The sequence below is a fragment of the Cherax quadricarinatus genome, chromosome 59 (genome assembly GCF_038502225.1).
Source record: "Cherax quadricarinatus isolate ZL_2023a chromosome 59, ASM3850222v1, whole genome shotgun sequence".
Taxonomy (NCBI): Eukaryota; Metazoa; Arthropoda; class Malacostraca; order Decapoda; family Parastacidae; genus Cherax; species Cherax quadricarinatus.
Genome location: NC_091350.1, coordinates 25,575,763 through 25,599,747, shown reverse-complemented (window position 1 = coordinate 25,599,747; position 23,985 = coordinate 25,575,763). Strand labels below are relative to the sequence as shown.

Here is a 23,985-nt window from a genome sequence, read left to right as displayed (position 1 = left end):
AAGACCATGGTACCCGAATCGCTCTGCTGCTTCACTGCCACAAATACACCTGTGTTCGGCGAGAATAGGGGCGGCAAGTCGAAGGGCAACACCGATGCGGATGGTCTGTGGGTCGAGGCGTGTGCCAAGGCTGGAGTTGGGAACAGCCAACAGAAAGTCCCCAGCATTAGGGGCTCTCACTGCCAGTAGACTGGCTCTATCCTTCCCTGACACACTCTGAAGCATTGTTGAGGCTATATTTTCCACTATTAGACCATCCCAGTGCGATTGTTTGTAGTTGTTGGGGGGAGCAGGTCTGGTTTCTGAGCCCGTTAGATTTCCCAGATCATTGCTATGTCAATGAATTTTTGGTCCTGGACTCCAATCTTGTCCCTAAGATGTTCAGGGAGAATCGCTGCTACAAGCTCTCTGGATGCAATACACGAGGACAGAAAAGCAGGTAACGCAATCTGTGATGACTTGCGGACACCAATGCCTCCTAGTCTGACTGGAAGTGTAGCTTGGTTCCACTGCCCGTCTTCTAGAGTAAGGTTAAGTACTTTCGTAAAAATCTGCCTCAGAATACTGTCATATTCGTGCAGTATAGGGTTATCATATGAAGGTGCACATTTTAGGAAATATGTCAACCTGGGCAGACTCGAGCACTTTGTGAGAAGGTACAAGGCATCGTGGGTGTCCAGATTGCCTATTCGTTGTTCAATTCTCCTCAACTCTTCCAATTTCTTCCTGAGAATTGTGTCAATGGCATTGCTTCCCAGAGGTGCTCCTAGCAAGACACTATTTGTGGGGGCAATGACTGCTGCTCCTGGTAGTTTTGATCTCACTGCATTTATCACTTGTTGACTGACTGAGATGATTTCACATTTGGATGGATTCAGGACGAGACCCATTTCCTGTCCCCGTGTCATTACCTGTGTAAGGTCATGTAGGAGGGACTCCTTTGTACCTGCTAGTGTGCCATCATCTAGGAACCAGATGTTTAGCTCGCTGGTCAGTCTGACTGTGATTTCCCTAACTGCTATACAGAAGAGAAATGGTGCAAGAGGATCTCCTTGTTGGACACCCTCCGATGATGTGATTTCATGCTCTCCAAAGAGAAGCATTGATTCCTTGCTATACCCAGCTGAAACAAAGGGGAAGAGACCAGGGAAATGTTCTTGTACTGCTGCTAATACCACGTCTCTTTTCAGGAGATTGAACGCATTCTTGAAATCTAATTTTACCACTGCATTGTCCTCAGGCAGGTTGTTGATATACGCCCTTGTTGCATGAACCGCTGCTTCACTTCCTTGAGATACCCCAAAGCCAAGCTGGTTTGGTTGAAGCATCATGGCTGCCTGTGCACGAATACTTCGGACAGCAGCTTTGGATACGAGGCGGCGTAACGTGTTGTCTACTGCAATTGGCCGAATTCCACCATCCTTCTTTTTAAGTGTTGCACCAAAAAAGAAAGGTCTAATTTCATCAGGAATCAGACCAGCCAAGGAATTGTTGACGAACCTTGTGATCTCTGAAAGCAGTGTCTCTGCAAACTCCCCAATAACTGGATTAACCATTTCCTTTAAATGCTGTGGCCTTGTTCCAGTGTAACCCCCAGCAGAGCCAGATGGGAACGACATTATTGCTTTGTAAATGTCCGAGTCTTCCACAATCACTGGTTCCATAGTGGGGACAGACGTGTTGGAACTGTTGGTGCCACTGGTTTCCCTGGCAGAGTGCTTTCCTCTAAGTGCTTCAGCCGTGTCAGCATCCCTGGGAGCAACTGTATCTTCACTGGTAATAATTCTGATTGCCCCCACTGTGTTGCCCTCGTCAATTTTCTTGCTCACTTGGACTCTGACTTTTTCACTGACAGTAGAGTGAGTGGGGGTTCTGCCTCTCCTTTTTTTGTGTTGACGGGGAAGGCGAATGAGGTTATCAACTCTAGGAAAATCTCTTAAGGATTTAATTATCATTGAGGCTAGCCTCTTTCCCCTTCTTTCCGGCACAGCTAAGCAGACATTGCCAAAAAGTAGCAAGTTGTGCCATGCCTTGATGGTTGGTGGAGCATTTAAGATAGTGGAACCATCGTTTACTTTTTTCAGGAGGTCTGTAAGTTTCCCAGCTGCGTGTGGACGGGCTGCTTTGGGAATATGTGTGAGTGTCCTCGTACCTGTTGCTTTAATTGCTTCCAAGAGATTGTCTGATGAGATGAAATCTGTTGGAGTGGGTTCAGGTGCCTGAGGTGGCTCTGGATCATCACTTTCCACAGGAGGACAACCTGAACCAGGGCAACTACCGTGTTTGCGGAGGAAACCATTAGAGTTGAGACAACGAAGCTGTAAGCATGACCGACACTTGCCTCTCCTAGTATTGCCAGCCGTGCCATTTCCCTGGCTGCTTGCTTCCTCCTGGTTGGCATCCATCTGCTAGACTAGACAATAGGAGTGGAATATGACATGCTGGGTGGGTATGGTGCGTGGAAGGTAGTGAACTTGACCGTGGTGGCCTGGTGGAGTTTGAGGGGCTGGGAGGGGAAGGGGAAAACTTTCCCTGGGAATTAGGTGGGGGAGGCGCAGGTTGTTGAGTGGGGTTATCCCGGGGAGTACAATACACATGGACTTGCACACTATATATTGTTCACACTGTCTTACAATACACATAACTTTATTTGTTTCCCATGTACACTATGAACAATGTGGGTATGGGCACTGCTGAACCAATGTGTTCACTCACCATCTAGTTACACATCCCACCTCTTCCACCCACCCCCGTGACGTGGGGGTGGATGCACTGACTGGTCACTCACTCGTTAACATTAATTTCACATTGTTTTTCCATAACATATGCCTCTAAATAGTCCATGCATCGACACAATCATTTCCAAGTTAACTGGAAGCATGGTGCATGGTGCTGGATATAGATGTTTTTATAACAGCTTTTCGAGGTCTGTATGTACGATAATCTTGGTCGGTACTCATACACAGTGTAGGCCTTATACTCCCCCACCCCTCCACTGGCCGTCTTCCCCACTACCACCACTCACCAACATTCACAAACTGCACAACACTTCCACAATTTACCTTGAAACGGTGCAGTGAAATGTCTTCTCGCTTCACTGGAATCTTCCCAGAGTATTCACAATAAGTCCTGTTGAGTTTTAACCTGGTCAGCCTCGTTGATCCGGAGTTATAATTGAAAATCCCGCAGCTAGCCCGCCACACGTCTTGCCATGCCAGCGCATTGCAAAGTTGCAGAGGTTGGTGGATGAATTTGGTAGGGTATGCAAAAGAAGAAAATTAAAAGTGGATACAGGAAAGAGTAAGGTTATTAGGATAAGATTAGGTGATGAAAGAATGGATATCAGATTGGAGGGAGAAAGTATGGAGGAGGTGAATGTATTCAGATATTTTGGAGTGGACGTGTCAGCGGATGGCTCTATGAAAGATGAGTTGAATCATAGAATTGATGAGGGGAAAAGGGTGAGCGGTGCACTTAGGAGTCTGTGGAGACAAAGAACTTTGTCCTTGGAGGCAAAGAGGGGAATGTATGAGAGTATAGTTTTACCAACGCTCTTATATGGGTGTGAAGCATGGGTGATGAATGTTGCAGCGAGGAGAAGGCTGGAGGCAGTGGAGATGTCATGTCTGAGGGCAATGTGTGGTGTGAATATAATGCAGAGAATTCGTAGTTTGGAAGTTAGGAGGAGGTGCGGGATTACCAAAACTGTTGTCCAGAGGGCTGAGGAAGGGTTGTTGAGGTGGTTCGGACATGTAGAGAGAATGGAGCGAAACAGAATGACTTCAAGAGTGTATCAGTCTGTAGTGGAAGGAAGGCGGGGTAGGGGTCGGCCTAGGAAAGGTTGGAGGGAGGGGGTAAAGGAGGTTTTGTGTGCGAGGGGCTTGGACTTCCAGCAGGCATGCGTGAGCGTGTTTGATAGTGAATGGAGACAAATGGTTTTTAATACTTGACGTGCTATTGGAGTGTGAGCAAAGTAACATTTATGAAGGGATTCAGGGAAACCGGCAGGCCGGACTTAGAGTCCTGGAGATGGGAAGTACATTGCCTGCACTTTGAAGGAGGGCTGTTAATGTTGCAGATTAAAAACTGTAGTGTAAAGCACTCTTCTGGCAAGACAGTGATGGAGTGAATGATGGTGAAAGTTTTTCTTTTTCGGGCCACCCTGCCTTGGTGGGAATCGGCAGTGTGTTAATAAAATTATATATATATATATATATATATATATATATATATATATATATATATATATATATATATATATATATATATATATATATATATATATATATATATTATTGTGTGTGTACTCACCCAGTTCTGGTTGCAGGGGTCGAATCACAGTTCCTGGCCACACCTCTTCATTGATCGCTACTAGGTCACTCTTCCTGTACCTTGAGCTTAATCGTACCTCTTCTTAAAGCTATGTATGGATCTTGCCTCCACTGCATCACTTCTCAGACTATTCCACTTCCTGACAAATCTGTGACTGAAGAAATACTTCCTAACATCCCTGTGATTCATCTGAATCTTCAACTTCCAACTGTGGCCCATTGTTGCTGTGTCCCATCTCTAGAACATCCTGTCTGTGTCCATCTTGTCGATTCCTCTCAGTATTTTATACGTAATTATCATGTAGACAGCCTGTACTGTTTGCACAGAAAGCCTATGCTGTCTTCCAGCTGAGTTCATATTTCGCGCCATGCTCGTGCTGCCACCTAGAGGCCTACCACTTCAGTATGCCCACACCTGCCTCTGCCTCACTCTGGCCGCTTACATCACTCAGTCAACAGGCTTCACTCCTTCTCTCGCTCGCTGGGCATGGCCCTCCTGGGCCATGGGCACTTAACACACTGCCTGTGTACCCCACGACATTGCAAATAAAATAAGAAGCCTCTGAAGCCTTTATCATTACTTCCCGCTACCAAGAATCATCAATAAATTCATTAAACATTGGTGGAAGCAGTGGTCGCAGCAAGAGCGTTTGCCGGGAGAGAGGAAGGAAGAGGAATGAATTCATCTTCACTTCATCACCCTACACAAGAAGCATCCGTCTCTCAACGAGTTATCCTGATGTCGTGTCTGCACGTTTCAGCATCCAGTCACAAGTGCAAGCAGGATCTAGCCGAAATTTCCCGAATTTCTTCGAGAATTGTAAGTGGCGCGTCTCAGTGACTCGACGTCACAGCATCCCACCGCTGTCACCACTGTTATTACTGTTCTTGCTGTTGAACAGCAGTTTAGTGCCGATGTGGGTAGCGTAGGTTGAAAGATACAGACGTGGACTAGTTTGGCTTTAATTGGATAGGAGTGAGTACACAATGGGCAAAGTGAGGGAATGACCGATAGCCAGTCCGTGGAGGGGAGCAGTTGTACCTCTAGAGTCAGTAGGCCGTGAAGTGAGAGTGGGCCCAGCGTCCCACTGACCTGGGCAGCACCTGAGAGCCGCGGAATATGAAACTAGCAGACAGAAATGGCTGTCTATATTTATATCCCCCCTATCTCTCCTGTACTCCAGTGTCGTCAGGTCGATTTCCCCTAACCTCTCCTCGTAGGACATAACTCTTAACTCTAGGACTAGTGTTGTTGCATACCTTTGCACTTTCTCTGATTTTCTTACGTGCTTGGCTAGGTGTGGGTTCCAAACTGGTGCTGTATACTCCAATATGGGCCTAACGTACATGGTGTACAACTTCCTGAACGATTCCTTATTGAGATGTTGGAATGCTATATTTAGGTTTGCTAGGGGTTCGTATGCTGCAGCAGTTATTTGGTTGATGTGCGCCTCAAGAGATGTGCTCGGTGTTATACTCACCCCAAGATACTTTTCCTTGAGTGAGGTTTGTAATCTCTGGCCCCCCTAGACTGTACTCCGTATACGGTCTTCTTTGTCCTTTCCCAATTTTCATGACTTTGCACTTGGCTGGGTTGAACTCCAGGAGCCAGTTTCTGGATCAGGCCTGCAGCCTGTCCAGATCCCTTTGTAGTTCTGCCTGGTCCTAGTCTGAGTGAATTCTTCTCATCAGCTTCACATCATCTGCAAACTGGGACTCTTCTGAGTCTATTCCTTCCGTCATGTCGTTCACATATACCAGAAACAACAGTGGTCTTAGGACTGACCCCTGTGGAACCCCACTCGTCACAGGCGCCCATTCTGATACCTCACCACGTACCATGACCCGCTGTTGTCTTCCCGACAGGTATTCCCTGAAACATTGCAATGCCTTCCCTGTTATCCTTGCTTGGTCCTCCAGCTTTTGCACTAATCTCTTGTGTGGAACTGTGTCAAATGCCTTTGTGCAGTCAAGGAAAGCGCAATCTACCCACCCGTCTTACTCTTGCTCTTGTCTTAGTGATGTCACCATGTCATAGAAGTCAAGTAGGTTTGTGACACAGGACTTCCCTTCCCTCAAACCGTGCTGGTTGTCGTTGATAAGCTCATTCCTTTCTAGGTGCTCCACCACTCTTCTCCTGATAATCTTCTCCATGACTTTGCATACTGTACGTGTCAGTGACTCTGGTCTGTAGTTTAGTGCTTCATGTTTGTATCCTTTTTTAAAAATTGGGACTACAATTGCTGTCTTCCATACCTCAGATAATCACCCTGTTTCGATAGATGTGTTGAAGATTATTGTTAGTTGCACACACAGCGCCTTTGCTCCCTCTCTCAGGACCCATGGAGAGATGTTATCGCCTTTAAGGTATTTAGCTCGCTTAGCAGTCTCTTCACTTCTTCCTCGGTTTTATGTAGTGTGTAAAACACTTGATTGTGTACCCCACCTCTCCGTCTTTCTGGAGTCCCTTTTGTCACTTCTATCAACAATTCTTTGAATCTCGTGTTTAGTTCCTCACATTCTTTGTGGTCGTTTCTTGTGATCTCCCCTCCTTCCTTACTTAGCCTGATCATCTGATCCTTGACTGTTATTTTCCTCCTCACTGCTCTGTCATTTTTGTATTGTCGTTAGGCCTCCCTTCTTACCTGTGCATATTCATTTCTGGCTCTACGACTGCTCTCCTTATTCTCCTGGGTCCTTTGCCTTCTATACTTTTTCCATTCTCTAGTGCACTTGGCTTTAGCCTCTCAACACCTTTAGGTGAGCCAAGGGCTCATCCTGGCCTTCTCGTTATTTCTGTTACCCTTGGGTACAAACCTCTCTTCAGCTTCCTTGCATGTTGTTGTCATATATTCCATCATCTCATTTACTGACTTCCCTGCAAGTTCTGTGTCCCACTGAACTCCGTACAGGAAATTCTTCATGCCTGTGTAGTTCCTTCTTTCATAGTTTGGCTTCATTTGTTCTGCTCTTCCTGCTTCCCTCTCCACTTGTAACTCTACTATGTATTGGAAGCTCAGAACCACGTGGTCTCTGGCCCCGTGGGGTCTTTCATATGTGATGTCCTCAATATCTGCACTACTCAAGGTGAATACGAGGTCTAGTCTTGCTGGTTCATCCTCTCGTCTCTCTCTCTGGTAGTGTCTCTTATATGAGGTTTTCCAGTACCAGTTTCCAGTGTGTGTGTGTGTCTGTGTCTGTGTCTCTGTGTGCATGTTCAATGGCTCTTGCAGAAACAACCGAAAGTATATGCAAATAAATAGCAGAGATGGCTGGGACTGAACCATCATTTACAGCTCCTCACGAGTGTAGCCTAACTCTCAGTGTGATACCTTAAAACACCCATCTACAGATGCCTCATAAAGTTAGGTAACATGTTTGCAAGATGTTTCTTCCTAACACCTGGCACATCAGTGAGCCTTATGGATGATTTCCAGCTATTTCATTATCCTCCCATATGTTCTTACCTCTTAAGCTATTCTAGACGCAATATCCCTCGCAGATACAAGCCAAACTTTGTGCAAAGAGTGAGTTTAACAGTCGTTGTTCAGATATAGGATGCACTCTTGCACAGATGCTGATCTGTGCACGAATCCTATAGCTGCAAGACTCACGAAATCGTAATGACACGATTGAAACAAACCTTACTGCAGTAGGGGTTAGAACCCGCGATCAGAGTCATAAAACTGCAGACCGTCGCGTTAGTCACTGGGCCAGCTGGCTACAATAAGATTCATCCAACTAGGTATATTTATACACCACCACAGTGGTGCCGATGCTAACCTTCCTATGATGTATAAAAACACCTAGTTGGATGAATCTTATTGTAGCCAGCTGGTCCAGTGGCTAACGCATCGGTTTGTAGTTTTATGACTCTCTGATCGCGGGTTCTAACCCCGCCCGTGGTATGGTCTGTAGCTGCAATATTTCTTGATTGTATGCATAAAGTTGATGGGCAGTTGTATTAACCAGTGGCTCGGTTAGTAACGTTCTCAGCACGCGTAAAACGTTGGGCATATTTTCTTACACCTGCTGCTCCTTTGCGCACAGGAGTGAGTAGGTACTTTAAGGTTAGTCGATTGTTGTGGGTCGCATCCTGGGGGACAAGATTAAGTTGCCTAAAATGCTTTGCATAAGCAAGGCTTTCTACATAGTATATCAGCGATGTCCGCTAAATCTATATCAGTTATATCATGAACTGTAGAAATATTGATTATTAGTATTATTAATATCATTATCATTATTAAAGTATTCGATTATACTGTGTAATATTTACTTGATTTTATTAAGTCTGATTGATTATATTATGTTACATGTGTTTGATTATACTATGCAATTTTTGCTTGATTATACTCTTATTGTGTCGCATCTGCTAGATTAAACTGTCTAATAACTGCTTAATTTAGCTTCATTATAATGTGTAATAAATGAATCAATACACAACTCTATGTGCGGGTTATTTATGTATTGTTACCATCATTGTATTGTGCCTTTCTGTTCTTTACTCTGTAATTGTATTATGTAATATCTACCTCATTACAATGTATATTATCTATCTCATTTAGCTATGATTTATTATACTGAATTATATCTTATTCATTATAATGTGTAATATCTGCCTCATTATATTGTGTAATATTTGCTGACGAGTAATTATTTCCTCACATTTTCTTCTTATTTTTAGCTGAAGGTTCAGTGCAATAATCTCTCCTCATAATGATGTTAATAACTGCCAGGGTTATTATTAGGTAATTATTTGAGACTAGACACCAGTACAGTATATAACCTGTGACCAGACTCTGGTACAGTACGTGTAGTGACTAGGTCTTTATACAGTATGAAAGAAAATCTGTTAAGAGGCTCACGTACAGTACGTAAAGTGAGTACACTACTGAACACAGTAAACCGTAGCCTGATTCTTGTATAGTATATTTAGTTATTTGATTAAAGGAGATGGAATATTCACTAACGATAACCAAGAAATGAGTGAAATCATTGAGTCACTTTATTACTCAGTGTTCAGTGAGTCACTAATCTGCATAAAAATTGATGACTCAAATGAGTTCTTCACGAAGAAGACAAAATACCCCATCAATTATCACTCACAAATTACAGGAAAATTATCAAAATATTCCACACATTTTAACAACATTGTAATGTGAAATTTCGCTTAAGAAATCCTTGATGTTTCTCAGTCTTATAGCAGAATCAGTCTTGTTACCAGCATTCTAATTAATCTCACATAACTAACCCAAACTGACTAAAGACTCCAATGATTGCATGACCATGCATTACAATTTACATTCATCAAGAATTGTCATGAACCTTTATTACATGCCTTAGATATTCTATGGAACTGAAGCCTTGACACTGGATGCATTCCACGGTCATTAAAAACATTGATATTGCGCCACTCCACAGCTTTAGCAGTAAAGCAATTGCAAAAAAGTATAGGCCAACAGGGCTAACATTCCACATAATCACGATTTTTGAAACGGTTTTAAAAAGCAAGATTATCAATCACATTCCTGTTTTCCATTTATACACCTCGATCATATCCCCCTAATTCTACGCCTTTCGAGAGAGTGCAGATTCAGGGCCCTCAGTCTATCCTCATAGGGAAGATTTCTGATACATGGGATCATCTTTGTCATCCTCCTTTGTACGTTTTCCAGAGCATTTACATCCATTCTGTAATACGGTGAACAGAACTGAGCAGCATAGTCTAAATGAGGCCTAACCAAGGATATATAGAGTTGAAGAACAACCTGAGGATTTATACTTCTAGATATGATGTCAAGAATTCTGTTAGCTTTATTGCTAACACTAGTGAACTGTTATCATGGTTTTTTGATTACTTCTAACCAGAACTCATAAATCTTTTCGTAATCAGTAGTATTAAGATCTACATTATTTAATTTATATGTCGCATGGTTCTTTTCCTGTCCAACATTTAGAACTTTGCATTTGTCTATATTAAACTGCATCAGCAACTTCTCCAACCATTGCACCAGTCTATTCAAATCATCCTGGAGTGCTCTAGTGTCCTAATTAGAATGAATTGGACGGCCTATTTTGGTGTCATCAGCAAATTTGCTTATGTCGCTATTTATTCCCTGATCTCTGTCGTTTATGTAAATTGTGAGCAACAATGGGCCCAACACTGACCACTGAAGAACACCGCTTGTGACGTGCCTCCATTCTGATTTCTCGACATTTATGCAAACTCTCTGCTGCCTATTTGTCAGCCATGCCTCTACCCAGGAAAAAAAATCTCCTCTTACTCCGTGTGCCTTAAGTTTCCTCAATAGCCTCTGATGTGGAACTCTATCGAAAGCCTTACTGAAGTCCATATACGCAATATCATATTCATTACAATGATCTACCTCCTCAAACACTTTAGTGAAAAATGTTAGTAAATTCATAAGACAAACCATACCCCCGGCCGGGATTGAACCCGCGGTCATAGAGTCTCAAAACTCCAGCCCGTCGCGTTTGTTTGCAATCGTGTCATTACGATTTCTTGAGTCATGTTGACGGCAGTGAAGGGACTTGAGCTAGAGTTCGTCACGGCCACGCTAGCTGGAGATTCGTCTGTAAAAACTTGCATTTGTGGTCACAGTGGTGCCTGTGCTAACCTTCCTATGGTGTAGAAATATACCTAGTTGGATGAATCTTATTGTGGCTAGCTGGTCTAGTGGCTAGCGCGACGGGCTGGAGTTTTGAGACTCTCTGACCGCGGGTTCAATCCCGGCCGGGGGTATGGTTTGTTTGCAATCATGTCATTACGATTTCTTGAGTCAAGAGGCTCTTGGTCTGAGGAATTAGACCTGTCGGTCTACTTCCTCAGACCGAACCTAATTACCCCCCAATCCCCCATTCCCTATCCCATCCTCCCCTTTTTCCTTTCCTCCTCCTCCTCCCCACCCCTCCCTTTTGCCCTTCCTTTTTGGCCTTTGTTTTTTTTTTCTTTTTTTCCCACAGGCACGCTAGTTCCTAGGTAGGGGAAAGGGTACCGGGGTCCATCCCATTCCATTGAGGTTCTTGGCGATGGCGTAGTTTGCCGTGGAATCTGGATTGCCTGGGGATGTCCTGATCCCTCTCTGGTATCCCGGAGGGTGGCTTTGGGTGTCTCTCGGGCGATGGGTGTATCTCTGGAAGCCACCTTTCGGATTCCGGGGGTGGTGGCCGAAGGAGGTATGGTTTGTGGCTTATTTCCGGCCGCCCTCTCTTTTGTCCACCGAGGTAGCTCGGCAGATGTGAGGTTGCTATCCCGGATTGCCGGTTTACTGGCATGATGGGTAGGGTATGGCACGGATTCCATGCTGCATCTGCGCTACTTGCGGTGCTGAGGTCCTCTTGGGCGCAGAGGGAAATTTCTGGCCCTTTCATTCCTCCTAGGAACTATCTCTCCCCGGTCCCCCCTTTTTTTATTCTTTTTTTTATTTTTATTTTCTTCTTTTTTTTTCTTAAAAACAAAAAGAAAGAAGTAACCTAACCATGGCAGCTCTAGTCCATGAACCTGCAACCCCCGGGCCCCCTCTTGATACACCACCCAGTTCTGACCCTGCCTCATCTTTGGACCACTCTTCAGACACTCCTCATGCCTCTGTACCTCTTGCCGGTGCTGTTTCCTCACCCGCTTCAGGTACTGAGGCCTCGACTGACTCCTTCGATTTATCTGACCTTCGCTCTCCTCTGACTATGCTTCTGGCCTCTCCCTCTACGGTGCGGCAATTTTCGAATTGCCGGCCCGTTCCACGTTGGACCAACTCTGGTCCCACGCCTAAACGACAACGACAATTACCTGCTGATGATACTTCTCCACCTTCTCGTTCTTCTCAGAAAAATCGACACGTCCTTCACAACCTTTCCACGCAGTTTCAGACTGCACAATGGACTAAATTCTTCACTTTACGACCGACTTCCTCTACTGCCTATCTTTCTGACCACAGTATTGGCAAGGCACTCCTACGCCATGTTGGTAAAGATATTTCTTTTCATGCTCTTAAGAGCAGTATGCGCATCGTCACTGTACAGAATGCTACCCAGGCTCATGAGCTTTCTCGTCCTTCCCATATCGATACTGTTCCTGTAACTATTGAAAAGCATCATTCCCTCAATTCTTGTAGTGGTACCATCATTCTGCCCCATACCATAGTTCAACAAAATTTCCAGACATGTGGCACTGACATTCTTGAACAGCTGGAACTCCAAGATCTCCCAATCCTCAAGGTAGACACTTAGGTTCTTCCTGCCCACGGGCAGAGACGATACCCTAGCAATGTGGCTCGTTTAACTTTCGACAGCCGTGAACTCCCATCCTCAATTTATGTAGCAGGACATCGGTTACAAGTTCGAAAGGTGATCCCTACACTGCAACAGTGTAGAAATTGCAGGCGATTTGGCCATCCAGCGAAATATTGCAGATCTATCGCCGAATGCCCAGTCTGTGGTGCCGATGATCATTCTAATATGTCTTGCAATCGACCTCCCTCTTGCCTTAATTGTCATGAGGCTCACCCTTCGTACTCTCGCCGTTGTCAAGTCTACTTAAACGAGCGGGAAATCCGTTACCTCAAAGAGACAGAAGGTCTCCCTTATGCCATGGCAGTTTCTCATCGCCTCCAAGGGAGACTCCCACGTGTTTCTTATTCCCGTGTTTCAAAACGTCCCCCCACTTCTGGTATCCCATCTTCTGCACCCACCTCTGTGGTTACCTATACCATAGTCACTCCTGTAGCTAATTCTTTTGCTGTCCTCGGCTCAGACGTCCCTACTTCAACATCTGTCTGATCTTGCTTCTTTGTGTTCTCTCTCACAAGCCTCAGTAGCGACGAGATCTCGTATGACACCTCCTCCCAATCGTCCCTCTACTTCTCAAAAGTCAAAAAAAGGTCCGTTAACACCTCCTACCCATCTTCCACCTCCTCATTTTACCCTCCTTGTCTCTGTCCCTGGTTCTCCCCCTCTCACTGGCTCAGTTACAAGTGTAGAGGTTCACCCTCCTCCTCGTACTGTATCTTCCTCCCCTGTTCCCTCCCAAGTTTCTTCCTCTTCTGCCACCTCCCAGGTTCCTGCCTCTTCTGTCCCCTGCCACGCTTCTCCAGTTCCCTCCACCCTTTCGCCCCCCCTACCTTGGTACAGTCCAATACAGTTCCAATCTTTACTCATCCTCCCCCAACCATTTCCAATATTGTCTCCCATACGACGTCTCTGAATTCCGAAACACTTGAAGCAATCTCTGAATATATTGCAGAGACCAAACGATCAATGGACACTGATCCACCTTCCGCTCTTTCTCTCTCCTCTGCTCCATCTGCGCAACTCCTTTCTTCACAGCGCACCGTTCCTTCGCTGCTTGAACGTTTTCCACTGCCTCCGCATGTGGACTTTTCTAACCCCTCTAGTCCGTAGGAACCCTTACCTGCGGATTTCAAGTATCTTTATCATTGCCAAACATGGCCTATTTACAGTAGAATATACGCGGCCTCAGGGGTAATAGGGGTGAGCTTCAGATGTTACTCTCCCAGTTTGCCCCTGTTGGTGTTTGCTTACAGGAACCAAAATTACACTCTGCTGTTATTTCTCATATCTCAGGCTATAATTTATTGTATTCTTCAGATCCTTTTCCTGATGGGACCTTTAATGAAAGTGCCCTTCTTCTATGCACTCATATTCCGTACCATCAGCTATTTGTTCATACTTTGCTGCATTACACAGCAGCCCGTATCCACTTACATAGGTGGTATACGCTCCGTTCTTTATATCTCTCTCCTTCTCGGGCATTATCTATTACGGATATTGCCTTCCTTGTTTCGTCATTACCGCCACCGATTCTGTTACTTGGTGATTTTAATGCCCACCATTTCCTCTGGGGGGGGGGTCTCACTGTGATTCCCGTGGAATTCAGTTTGAGGCTTTTCTTGTCACCCACCCCCTCCACCGCATTAGACTTCACTTGGTCTGTTCTCCCGGACTTACATGACAGTGATCATTTCCCAATCATTCTTACTTCCCCTTCATATTTGCCACCTCTTCGCACCCCATGCTGGCAATTTGATCGGGCAAATTGGAACCTTTACTCACACCTAACTGTTTTTAAAGAGGTTCCTTCTTCGTCCTCCATCGATGAGCTTTTGCACCTCTTCTCGTCCTCCGTTTTCACCACAGCTTCTCATTCTATACCCCAAACTTCGGGCAGGCATTCTCAGAAATGCGTGCCTTGGTGGTCTCCTGCTTGTGCTCGTGCAGTACGTTTGAAACGCGCTGCATGGGGCACGTACCGGTACAATAGAACCACAGAGAGACTCCTTGATTTTAAACAGAAGCGTGCGATCGCTCGCCGTGTCATCCGTGACGCTAAACGCACTTGCTGGCGAGATTATGTCTCCACCATCACCTCTGCTTCCTCTATGAGTGCAGTCTGGAAAAAAGTACGAAAACTGAGTGGTAAATATTCTCCTGACCCGGCTCCTGTTCTGCAGGTTGCCGGTGTTGATATAGCAAACCTACTAGATGTTGCCAATGAAATTGGCAATCATCTGGTCCGTATTTCTCAGGGACTCCATCTATGCCCCTCATTTCTTTCCTCAAAGTCTGCCAGAGAGTTAGCACCCTTAGACTTTTCTTCTCTCAGAGAAGAACAGTATAATGTGCCTTTTACACTTCAAGAACTGGAGGCAACACTCTCAGCTTGTCGATCATCGGCAGCTGGGCCCGACGACATTCATATTCGTATGCTACAACATTTACATCAGTCAGCCCTTGCAGACCTATTACGCCTTTACAATCTTATTTGGTCACAAGGAGTTCTTCCACAGCTGTGGAAATCCGCCATTGTTCTCCCTTTCCGCAAACCAGGCACTACGGGACACAAAACCTCCCACTATCGTCCCATTGCTCTTACCAGTGCAGTTTGCAAAGTAATGGAACGCCTAGTAAATAGACGTTTAGTGTGGTATTTAGAGACACACAACAGTCTCTCCACTCGTCAATATGGCTTTCGTAAGGGACGTTCTACCATAGACCCCTTACTACGCTTGGATACGTATGTTCGTAATGCCTTTGCGAATAACCACTCAGTTATTGCCATATTTTTTGACATTGAGAAGGCATATGACACAACTTGGAGGTATAATATTTTAGCCCAAGCCCACTCCTTAGGCCTTCGAGGCAATCTACCATCCTTCCTTAAGAACTTTTTAACTGACAGGCATTTCCGTGTTTGGGTTAATAATGTGCTCTTCCCGGACTTTATCCAAGCTGAAGGTGTCCCCCAGGGATGTGTTCTGAGCACAACACTTTTTCTCCTTGCTAATAATGATTTGGCCTCTAGTCTTCCATCAAATATTTTGTCATCACTCTATGTTGATGACTTCGCTATTGCCTGTGCAGGCGCTGACTGTCACCTTATTACAGTTTCTCTCCAGCATGCAGTCGACCGTGTTTCCAATTGGGCCACCACACGTGGGTTTAAATTTTCCAGCACTAAAACCCACCAAATTACTTTCACTAGACGCTCTGTCATCTCTGATCATCCTTTATTACCTCTATGGCTCCCGTATCCCTGAACGTGATACAGTCAAGTTTCTGGGCGTCCTCTTTGATCGTAGGTTATCCTGGAAACCTCACATTACCTCTCTGAAGGCAACTTGTCACAGCCGGCTGAACCTTCTTAAAACCCTTGCTCATCTTTCATGGGGAGCTGATCGTCGAACCCTCCTTCGCCTACATTCCACCCTTATCTTATCGAAACTTGATTATGGTGACCAGATCTATTCAGCGGCATCTCCTGCTACTCTCTCTAGCCTTAACCCCATTCATCACCAAGGATTACGTTTATGCCTTGGTGCTTTTCGCTCTTCCCCTGTCGAGAGCCTCTTTGCAGAAGCGACCGTTCCATCCTTATCCGATCGCCGTGATGCCCATTGCCTTCGCTACTATGTACGATCTCATGATCTCCGCAATCCTTCCATTTATAGAATGGTCACTGATATTAGTAGACATTCTTTATTTGTTCGCCGCCCCTGTTTACTCCGTCCCTTCTCTCTTCGCCTTCATTCGCTCTTGTCTTCTCTTCAATTACCACCTTTCTATGTACATGTAGCATCTCACTTTTCCCTACCCCCCCTGGGAAGTTCCAGCTGTTCGAGTCTGTTCTTTCTCTCTCCCTTGCTCGAAAGCCCAACTGTCTATGGCTGCTTCCCGCTCTCTTTTTCTTGACCACTTTCACTCTCATTCTCATGCCATTGCTGTGTACACAGATGGCTCTAAGTCTTCTGACGGCATAGGATTCGCAGCAGTGTTTCCGGACAGCGTCGTACAAGGGCATTTACTATCTTCGGCTAGTATTTTTACTGCTGAATTGTATGCCATCCTTACAGCACTTATCCGTATTGCATCTATGCCTGTGTCATCATTTGTGGTTGTCTCAGACTCCCTTAGTGGTTTACAGGTTATACAGAAATTTGATACACCTCACCCCTTAGTCCTCCGTATCCTACTTTGGCTACACCACATCTTTACCAAGCATAAAGATATTGTTTTTTGTTGGGTCCCTGGTCATGTTGACGTACAGGGCAATGAACAGGCAGACACTGCTGCGTGGTCAGCAGTACATGACCTACCAGTTTCATGTAGAGGTATTCCATTTACGGTCTATTTTGCTGCAATATCTTCCCAACTTCACACCCGTTGGCAACAACGTTGGTCTACTATGCTCGGCAACAAACTTCAATCTATTAAACCGAGTATAGGTTACTGGCCGTCTTCTTATCACCAGTGTCGAGGTTGGGAGACTACTCTCTCCCGTCTTCGCATTGGCCATACTCGTCTTACTCGTGGATATCTCATGGAGAGGCGCCCTGCTCCTCTCTGTGAGAATTGCCAAGTTCACCATACCCCCGGCCGGGATTGAACCCGCGGTCATAGAGTCTCAAAACTCCAGCCCGTCGCGTTAGCCACTAGACCAGCTAGCCATGATAAGATTCATCCAACTAGGTATATTTCTACACCATAGGAAAGTTAGCACAGGCACCTCTGTGACTACAAATGCAAGTTTTTACAGACGAATCTCCAGCTAGCGTGGCCGTGACGAACTCTAGCTCAAGTCCCTTCACTGCCGTCAACATGACTTAAGAAATCGTAATGACACGATTGCAAATAAACCATACCCCCGGCCGGGATTGAACCCGCGGTCATAGAGTCTCAAAACTCCAGCCCCTCGCGTTAGCCACTAGACCAGCTAGCCACGATAAGATTCATCCAACTAGGTATATTTCTACACCATAGGAAAGTTAGCACAGGCACCTCTGTGACCACAAATGCAAGTTTTTACAGACGAATCTCCAGCTAGCGTGGCCGTGACGAACTCTAGCTCAAGTCCCTTCACTGCCGTCAACATGACTTAAGAAATCGTAATGACACGATTGCAAATAAACTTGCATTTGTGGTCACAGAGGTGCCTGTGCTAACTTTCCTATGGTGTAGAAATATACCTAGTTGGATGAATCTTATCGTGGCTAGCTGGTCTAGTGGCTAACGCGACGGGCTGGAGTTTTGAGACTCTATGACCGCGGGTTCAATCCCGGCCGGGGGTATGGTTTATTTGCAATCGTGTCATTACGATTTCTTAAGTCATGTTGACGGCAGTGAAGGGACTTGAGCTAGAGTTCGTCACGGCCACGCTAGCTGGAGATTCGTCTGTAAAAACTTGCATTTGTAGTCACAGAGGTGCCTGTGCTAACTTTCCTATGGTGTAGAAATATACCTAGTTGGATGAATCTTATCGTGGCTAGCTGGTCTAGTGGCTAACGCGACGGGCTGGAGTTTTGAGACTCTATGACCGCGGGTTCAATCCCGGCCGGGGGTATGGTTTATTTGCAATCGTGTCATTACGATTTCTTAAGTCATTGCCAAGTTCCATTATCAGTCAGCCACATTCTGTTGGACTGCCCACTTTATCAACCAGCACGCAGAATTTACCTCCGTCGTCGTCTTCACTCTGCTGCTCTCTCTTTACCTTCCCTTCTCGCTGATGGACCCACCTTTCATCCAGACTCTCTCATTGACTTTTTGACAACAACTGACTGGCTTCACAAATTCTGATACCTTCAGCCCTTTCTACTTCAATCTCTTGCTACCCTCTACCCCCGTACTATCCCCTGCCCCGCTGTTTTCTGTAACCTATTGATCATCCCTCCTCCCTTCTGCCATCCAATACCCTCGCTTCCTTCCCTACCCTGCAGCGCTGTATAGCCCTTGTGGCTTAGCGCTTCTTTTTGATTAGAATAATAATAATATGCTCTCAAAAACGTCATATTGGCAACCAAGATCACCTACCTGACCCATAGTCAGGTCATCCCAATTTAACCCACCCAGGTAATTTTTCAGTCCCATGAAGACGGCCAAGCAAAAATCTGGGACAGAGATTTGATTGCAGTTATCTGGGTAATTCCATGATATATTGAAACTAAGTGATTTATGATCACATTCCTCAAGCTCATCATTTACCTAAAGATTATTAATTAGCGACTCTTTGTTGGCAAGAACCAAGTCAAGCAGATTTTTTCCTCTAGTTGGTTCTGTCACAACCTGTTCTAAAAAGCAATCCTGAACCGTATCAAGAAAGTCACTAGACTCAAGATTTCCTGTCATATTGTTCCAATCAATTTGTCTAAAGTTAAACTCTCCCATTATCACAACATTTTCATATCTAGATGCCTGATGAATTTCGTCCCATAACAGCTTACTGCTCTCCCTATCAAGGTTTGGGGGTGTATAAATCACACCCAAAATTAATTTGTCACGACCCTCGAGAAACTGTAGCCAAACAGATTCTGTGTTCGATGTTTCTAATCTTATATCATGTCTAAGACAACAATTTAAATTTTCTCTGACATACATCGCCACATCACCACCCTTCCTGTTGACCCTATCAGTGTGGAACAGTTGATAACCCTGTATGTTGCATTCAGAAGGCATTTCTCTATCTTTCAGGTTGAACCAGGTCTCTGTTATACCAATAATATCTATATTACCTACACTTGCAAGTAATCTTAGCTCATCTATCTTATTTCTTAGACTCCTACTATTTGTATAGTAAACCTTAAGGGAGCTAGTCACTCGTTGCCCTCTGTTATCTCTTTTTGTTTGTTGATCAATTGATTTGCCATTACTAACAACTTTAGTTTTAATATTGTCTTTTAAACATATCTTTTAGGTATCCCAGTAATAACTGTTGTTCTTAACCATAATATTGCAGCCTGATTGTTTAACACAAACACCCATACCCCTATAATCTATCAGTTTAAATTCCTAGACAAGTCATCAATTACCCTCTCAATCGAATTGGCTAATGCAACCACTCCCATCCCCAGAGAGATGAACCCCATCCCTTTCATACATATCACGTTTGCCAAAGAATAGGTCCGAGTTATCAATGAATGGGATTGCAAGTTCCTTACAGTACCTGTCTAGCCAGCAATTTATACCAATTGCCCTAGACATCCATTCATTGCCCACTCCCTTTCTAGGCGAGATGCTACATATGACTGGGATCCCTCCCTTAGACCTAACTACTTCCATGGCTGACCTGTACTTATCCAGCAACTCCTCTCTCCTGCCCTTCCCAGTGTCATTACCCCCAGCACTAAGACAGATAATGGGCTTGTTCCCATTACCTGACATAATATTATCCAACCTGCTGACTATGGCACCAACACCAGCTCCAGGATGGCACACCCTCTGTCTGACCTTTCTGTTTCTGTTACAAAAAGCACAGTCCATATATCTTACCTGAGAATCTACTATTAAAATATTCCTTCCTTGATTAGTAGGGGAATCAGTGGTATCTTCAACCTCACTAACCACTGAAGTACACTCGTCCTGGAGAACAGAGAATCGATTTCCTACCTTCACATCTTCTCTGTTAATCCTCCTTATCTTCCTTCTTCCTGAACTGTGAACCACTTGCCACTTAAAGCGGCAGCCACTATCACTGCTAGTAACCATTTCCTCCTTACCAGCTAAATCCTTCTCACACTCACTCCCAAACTCATCTAGGCGAAGCTTCAGCCTCCTATTTTCCTCCTGAAGAAGTATAACCTCCTTCTTCTAAAACACTACAAGAAGCCATGGTGCTTGGTAACACCCCACGCTAACTCCCAGAGCTTAGGACAGGTAAGACCGCAGGTGACCACTGACATGTAAAATGGAGATGTAGTATACAATAACTTCTTAACAAACAGAACCAAGAGTGTAATAGTAAATAGTAGCTGTTACTGAGAAAAGTTGTCTCCAAGGCACGGTGCTCTCTCCACTTCTCTTTCGTATTCTCATATCTGACACGGATAGGGGCATAAATCATAACAATGTGTCATGCTTGCAGATGATAAAGGAACATCTATGAAAGTAGTATCCATAGAAATAAACAGTGACCCTCCGAGCTAATATGACCCAAGTTGTCCAGTGGGCCATTCTCAACAATATGGTCTTTAAAGGTCAAATTTCATTTATTAAGCTATGGATGAATGGAAGAAATACAAACAAGATCGAATGAGAGAATTATACCAACAATGTGCTTGCAAGTAATGAGCCAACACTCACCTCCCTTTGGTGGTGCCTGCTTTGTCATCATTTTCGCTGCTGCCTTAGTCAAAGTTGGGCCCCGGAAGCTGTCTTTTGGAAGTGGTCTAATTACAAGACAAATATAAGCCGATCAATAGAACGTATGTCGAAGGTGAGAGACCTGGAAGTGATAAAGTTAAAAGATCTCACGCTCAAGGTGCCCAGCAATAATAATATAGCAGCCAAAAGAAAACTAATAGGTTAGATAACTAGAACTTTCGAAACAAGAGATGCCAAGTTAGTGATGATACTCTTCACTCCACTCGTTCTTTGCAGGCCAGCCACTTGGATTCCCAACAGTTGCACAATCCAGGGCAGCATGGATATACAGTAAGTCGCTTCTGCCTTCCTCATCTACTGGACCACTAAAGCATAGTATTGGATGCACTGGAGGACAAACAGAATGCATATGTAATAAACAGAGACTCTGCAGCCTTCGGGAAATGTGATCATGGTATAACAGTCTAAATAATGCTTTCTAGAGAAATTATTGAAAAAAGTGAGTAGACGGATCTTTAACTTTGTAAGTTATAGAACACTATGAGTAATGGTATACAGTTAAGTTGTAGGCTGCCACAATAAAAAGCTTTCTTCCTCAAGGTACGGTACTCGCCTTCATCCTTTTCCTGTTAATTTACAGTGGGATGAAAGAAATAGCACTGTATCCTCTTTTGAAGATATTAGAATTGACATGAGAGTGCCAACCATTAAGACACGGTAAATCCCCAGGCGGATATACATGAAAACCAAGTTTTCCATTAGACTGCGGAAAACAGTATAATGTTCAATAAAAAAGACAAAATTCTGTTACTCCTTTATACAAAACTTGAAATAATAGCTAGAACGGAGCATACAACATATTCCAACCCACAATAAAGAAGAAAATAATGTGAAGGACTTGGGCGTAATAATGTCAGAGGATCTCATCATTTAGAATCACAACAGTCATTTCATGGATAATAAGAACTTTCAAAAGGAGGAATGACAATGATAATACTCTTTGTCATTTGTTCACTAACACCCCCCCCCCTTGAAAGGTGGAGATATTGCAGATCTAGAGAATGTGCCACATAGGACACTTTCATGCCTGTTCCACTTGTTGCTTATGACATAGAACGGGATGGTAGTGAAGTAACTGATATCACTGATCTTTATGAACCTCCAGAAACTGAGAGTTTGTAACAACTTCTCTTATCACTCCACAGGAGATAATGACTTTCATTTATCTCCTGTAGAAGGTAGAACCATTTGGAACACACACAGTGGAATCTTTTAGCAGGAATAACAAACATATTTAATTTTCGTGCCCAACTTGCTATTTTTTGCGTCATTCAATCAAATGAAGAATGGTGCGTATTTGTGGACTGAAATAAATGGTTTTAAGAAGGAAATGGGTTATAAACATTAGTGAATGGAGACTATTGGTTCTAGCAAGGTGAGTGACAGTAGTGCTCCATCACAATGATAATGAAAATGTGTTAGTGGTTTAGGCTGTGTGGTTAACATACGAGTTAATCGAAATTCTACTCAAACTAACAAAATGCAATTACCACAAGTGTAATATGTCTGTGGAGACTTTAAAACTAATAGACTTAATACTTTGTCTACTATGTGTCTACTATGTGTCTACTATGTGTCTACTATGTGTCTACTTTGTCTATATGTGTTTCCTTTGTGGAATATTTGTGTCGATGCTAACTACTACAAGATCAAAGAGTGGGCGAAAGAAAGGACCATATTCCAGAAAAAATCAACATAAAATATATGTAATTGTTGCGTCGTCAATGTTTTTTCTTGCATCATCGCATATTGGGCGTAATAAAAATAAAACTTTGTAAAAGTTATGGATGGTGAAGATGCAGGATTTCTTCATCATAGGGAAAAATTTAGGAGAGCTTTAATTAACACAATGCTTCAGGCTGGAATATTTGTTGGGTCATAAATACGTGACCAAGTCAGTCTCCATATCAAAAGTGACCCCACTGGAGCTGCATGCTGTGACACATCAAACACATCTACCAACTTTTCTGCACTCGACTGAAGAAGCCTATTGTGTAGGCGAAACGTTTCGTAATAAAGATATGTGCTTTACCTAACAACCTGTCGGTATTTTATACCTTTTTAATAATTATAAGTGTGAGTGCAAAAAACGACAGAGGCTCGTAGAGCACTGGGTTGGCACACGTCTCTCATAATGCCCTTAATTTATTCTCTCCTGGACTTATTTCCGTCCAGTCTTGATGCTGTCAGTGATGCACATGGTGAAAGGTTTAATCAAAATATCAGTACAATGGAAATATGCTATCATGGGGGTTTCGAAACCAACATGATGGAGGGCTGTTGGTTCCTTGAGAGAGACGCCGCTGTTAGTCATATGCGTCAATACAAATATTTAAAAACATATGAATATTTTCTACTTTTAGCAAGAATACGTTACTTAATATGCTTGAAACATTCTTTATCAGTTACGTGAAATAGGGAATAAGTTTTTTAGTAATTCATTATATTATCTGGACTGTAAATTTTGATGGAACATTTATAAATAGTGCACGTTGATAAGGATAGTTAATGGGGCTTAAAGCCTATCGACTATATTTCTGTCATTAATCTGCTCATAACCTTTATACCACTAGACATTAAAGCTTTAATTTGTAAAATAATTATTTAAGTGAACTGAGAGAAATACACTTGTTGGTGTGTATATCCTGTGATCGTCATTAAGACGAGAAATACGCTAAAGGATGATGTAAGAACTAAATGGTTATAAATGACCATAATTTTTAAAGGGGTGGACCGGTAATCCAGCGGAAGGCCTCAGTCAGATGACCAAAAGCTCCAAAGGCGGGTTAGCATCTAAGACCCTCGTCAGGAAACACTTGTCCTGTTTCCTGACGAACCTTACCTAACCTAACCTACCTGAAGACTACAATAAATGTACTCTCACTCTGTGTACACTGGAATGTACAATCTTTTCCATATACATATCCATACATATCCACATTCATATCTATACATATCCACATTA

The 23,985-nt window shown here is 43.9% G+C and overlaps 1 protein-coding gene across 1 annotated transcript in view; it reads left to right on the top strand.

Moving 5' to 3' along the window:
• The window catches only part of LOC128698846 (nephrin-like), an 80,748-nt gene that overhangs the window by 12,674 nt on the left and 44,089 nt on the right, over positions 1–23,985 (top strand). The gene's annotated exons all lie outside the window — the stretch shown is intronic.